The sequence below is a fragment of the Pempheris klunzingeri genome, chromosome 22 (genome assembly GCF_042242105.1).
Source record: "Pempheris klunzingeri isolate RE-2024b chromosome 22, fPemKlu1.hap1, whole genome shotgun sequence".
NCBI lineage: Eukaryota > Metazoa > Chordata > Actinopteri > Acropomatiformes > Pempheridae > Pempheris > Pempheris klunzingeri.
In genome coordinates this window covers 20,366,159-20,370,793 of record NC_092033.1, presented here as the reverse complement: position 1 = coordinate 20,370,793, position 4,635 = coordinate 20,366,159, and the positions used below count along the sequence as shown (strand labels likewise).

The following is a 4,635-nucleotide window of genomic DNA, read 5'->3' as shown; positions in this document are numbered from 1 at the left end:
ATTTCAATCTATAAATGCTTGAACATGGATGAAAAGCTGGATTTCCTTTCTATACAGGAAGTAGAGTTTTTTTTTAAAGTTTTTTTTACAAATTTAGATTTAATCTGAAATGTAATTACCTTCCAGAATTCAATCTATAGATTAGCTCTTGCATATAGATGAAAACCTGTATTTCCTGTGTAAACAGGAAGTAGGAAGTGACTCACCAGCAGCAGCAGTAAGAAGCACATGGTGAGTAATTTCATGATTTTTCTTCTAGAAAACATATTGAAACTTGTTTCACCACTGGTGTTATTGCAGTATAACATCCCTATGTCACAATTTTTAATGTTGAAAAACACAAATTTAATTGAGTTTGTGTTGGACAAGAAAATGTTACAATATAACTACATAATACATACGTTTCAGACTAATTTGTCATCGTTCAATGTTTCTGCCTCTGTAATTCAGTATTGAATATGCGATCACCAACAACCAGACAAATTCCATAAGTGACACGCGGACTCCTAGTACCTCCCATTGGTAAGACGCAATGGACGGATGGACGGATGGAACAGAATGATTGTTAAGGAACTATGTGAGACTGATGACCTTGCCACCGGTTTGGTGCTGGACCCACTGCTGGGCTTCAGCACCCATAAAATGAACATTAGTCCTCCACCAGTGTTACCATGTTGGGATCATCTCAAAAAGACCCTGATGCAATTTCAGCTTATTTGTGATTTCAATGCAACATTTGAGGCCCTGACAGTGGGCGAACTGGCTGGTAACTACTTTCAATCTCTGGCCATCGTCAGGAGCTACTACGGCAACATGTGTATTGCTATCTCAGTGCCTTCGCGTTGGACGGTGTCAAGATAGAGTCCTGTGACAGATACTCAAGATCAATGGAGCAAAGGTAACTTCAACAAAGCACTGGTTTGCAGGACAGCATCTGGAGTTCTTGCTGGCCTGCACAGCAAACTTGAGTCCCGCTGACAGCCAGATGCTGAGGGCAGGAGTCAATGACTTCAGTGTGATGTATTCCAAACGCCAACGTTGCAGTCAGCTGTTCCTTGGGCCTGCAGTTTTTATTAACCATGACTGCAACCCAAACTGCAAGCTCCATCCTGGTGAGAAGAATATTGCTTATATTGAAGTGATTCGACTGTAGCAGCATAGAAATTGTGCTGCCATTATTCTACTCTGACGGTGCCAATTGGCAGCACCATAGCCAACCACTGATGGCGCCATGGCTATTTAAGGGGTGGATTTCCCCCTGCTGGCTCTCCCTCTCTGCTTCCTGGTTGGTTGCGTCACTGCCGGCTCGACCACGCTCGTATCGGGCAGGTAAGGCGGCTAGTCTGCTCACCTTCTGTGTAGGCCTGTGGGTTATTATTAATTGCTGTGTTGTACTGCAGGGCCCTTGGTTCGAGTGCCCCGGAGTTTTTATGGATCGTGTACCCTGCTCACTGTTGGCACGGTGATTTTTGCGGTCAGGTGTGTGGCGTCAGCAGCTGACTACACAGTTGGCGCTGCTCGTAGCTGGGGATCGCTGCTGCTTTATTGGGACCTGCTTTGTTGGGACCTGCTTTGTGTGGATCGCTGCTGCGTTGTGTGGATTGCTGCTGCGTTGTGTGGATCGCTGCTGCGTTGTGTGGATCACTGCTGCTTTGTGGAGATCGGTGTCAGTGAGTTTCCTCGGCGTGTCCGCTATAACGCGTCGATTTCCATCATCCATCTGGTGGAGAGGTTCTATTTCACCAGCTGTGGACCTGCCTTCTTAAGACAATTGCTTTTCCCCTGGCTTACATCACTCGCAAGTATTGCGTGGTACTCTGGTGTGCTGACTGTTATTAATTGACTGGCTTGATTGGAGCCCTTTTTAAAGTCTGTTTGTTGGCAGTGTGGGTTGCATTTTTGTTTTCATTGCCCTGCTCCGTTGTCTTGATTTGTTGTATTGATTATTTTTGTATTTAGATTTATTTGTTTAGATATTTCATTTGGGCAGAGTTTTTCTTGTTTCTTACCTTGTTTATTTTTCTTTGTATTTTGAGTAATTTATATTTGGCAACTGGTAGTTTTGTTTAGTTTAATTGATTTCTGCTGCCATTTATTTGTTTCCAAGTTTTTGTATATTGTTTGTTCTGTTGGATTATTGTAACCCCACTAACCTGTGTGTGTGTGTGTGTGTGTTCCTTTTGTTTTAGTTGCTGAGGTCCGGTGGTCTGGTGGTGGGATCCCCTTTTGTGTGCTGTGCTCCCTGGGATTCGGGTATCCTTCACGTGTGTGTGTGTGACTGTCACAGCTGGGTGTCTTCTCTTTTTTTTTTTTTTTTGTTGGGATTCACCGCTCCATCAACTCGTGCACCGGTATCCTCAGCTTTAATTTAGTCCCTTAGTTTAATCCCCGTGTGAATGGTGTGTTTTTATATCATTTTAATCAAATTCTGTTAATAAAACTTATTTTGTTTGAGATTGGAACACTTGCTATTTGAGTGAACGGACCTGTGCGCCTTTAAAGGTGCATCATTCAGTTCTTTGGGCTGAAATCCCAAAGTGGCGTTGTCTGGCAACTTGATTTGTTAAATAGAGTAAGAACGACTATTTCTTTATTTTCCTGACCCTCCGCTCGCCACACGACCAATCTCACCTGGGGAGGAGTTGACATATTACTATGGTGATAGCTTTTTTGGGGATGGAAATGAAATGTGTGAATGCTGCACCTGTGAGAGTAATGGAAAGGGTCACTTCAAACACCAGGGGAAGCAGCATGACTCGGAAACAACAAAGGACACTGTGAGCCAAAACTATCACCTGAACAAGAGATATATTTGTCATCACAGAGAGAAGAGTGGTGCAGGCCTAACCTGCAACACAATAGCAAATGAGAAGTCTGAGGATGCAATCTCAGAAAGTCAAAGCAACAAGTACAGCAGCACTGAACCTTGCATCACTGACACACCTCAAAATGCAACTGCTGAGGCAGGAGAGGAAAGGTCCATGAGAGCTGAGAGAGAACAATACCTCACAGTTAACCAAAATAGGTCATCAGTGCCACAAGGTGTAGGAGCAGAAAAGACCTCTGAAGACAGGGAAAGAAATGAGGTGGTGAAGCCAACTTCTGGACCGGCAGACAGCAGAGTCAAAAAGAAGAGTGTTCACAGCCCAGAAGAGTCCGGGAGGACGACAGGAGAGCCTTAAGTGTGAAGGTAACAGAAGCACGAGGGAAAGATTTTCAAAACTAATGATAAATTAAAAGTGAGGAAGTGAAAGAATCAATCTGTTGGACATGTGCTGTGGAAAAAAAGTTAAAGAAGTATGTTAGGACAAGATTGCTGTTAAATGATCAGAGACGATGCCAAATCATGTTAATAAACAATCAGCAGGTTAGCATGTGGAAGATATTGTCGTTAAAGAGGCAAAGCGTTGCTTGACTGTACTGGGGCGGCTGTGGCTCAGTGGTAGACTGGGTCGTCCCTCAATCAGAAGGGCGGGGGTTCGATCCCCAGCTCCTATGGGTCAACATGTCGAAGTGTCCTTGGGCAAGACACTCCTGAAGCATGAAAGAAAAGTCTCCTCCAAATTACATTCCTCCTGTATGAATGATGTGTGAATGGGTGAATGAGGATGTCATGTAAAGCGCTTTAAGTAGTTCAAATAACTAGAAAGGTGCTATACAAATGCAGACCATTTAGTGCTTGTTCTGATCAAAACGTGAAAAACATTCATTGTGCTTGCTTTTCTTCATAGCTTGTAAGTTGTTTCAGCATTCATCTGGAAGAGTTGTTGAAAAGATGGTAAGTAGATAAAAACATGTTGTTACTTTACATTAGTATGCTGAAGACACAGAGCCTCAATTTGGTGCGTCACTTTTATTTGTCCACAGAGGAAGAAACTGTGTGGATTGTGTTTCGGAAACTTCGCCAACTTGAAGCAACACCTAATAGCGTGTCACACAATTCCAAACAAACAGGAGTTTCAACTTCTAATGAAATATGGGAATGCACGGTGAGATTAGGAAAAGTGTATATTTATACACTAACCCAAACCTAACATTGTCTCATCTCATCTCATTTTCTATACCGCTTATCCGTAAGGGTTGTGGGGGAGCTGGAGCCTATCCAGCCACTTCCTTCAACCAGTGTTTCTGGGACCCAAACCCCCTCTTCCCTTTCTTCGTATCAACTTCCTTCATCCATGAATCCTGCATCCTGTGAGAGTGACCTACCTTCATCCAACCTTCCGGGACACTCGAGTGGCCAGAGTGAAAATGTGATTGGCTCGATGTCAAAGGTGTGCTCATGCAACTCCCGCTGGGAGCAGGTTGAAACCAGGTTACAGCTGCTGGAGCAAAAGGTGGACCGAATGATGACAATGCAGCCACAGACACCAAACAGCACACCACGTAAACCACCTCTATCGGTTCAAAAAGGGGAACATTTAGGAAAAGAAAAGAAGTGCGGTCCTTTATTAGGTAAGGCAGGGGTGTCAAACTCAATCAAAGAAAGGGCCAAAAAACACGGTCTAAGTCGCGGGCCAAACAGGCTCAACATTTAGTGAAGACTCTAATAGTGACTCTTTTATTATAGTATATAATATAATATAATATAATATATATATATATATTCTATCCAGAAATATGAATTTAAACAGC

At 43.2% G+C, this 4,635-nt stretch overlaps 1 pseudogene; it reads left to right on the top strand.

Annotated features, from left to right (window-relative positions):
- The first annotated feature begins 540 nt into the window (after positions 1–540).
- On the top strand, positions 541–4,198 carry LOC139222279 (histone-lysine N-methyltransferase KMT5C pseudogene; annotated as a pseudogene).
- The last annotated feature ends 437 nt before the right edge of the window (positions 4,199–4,635 follow it).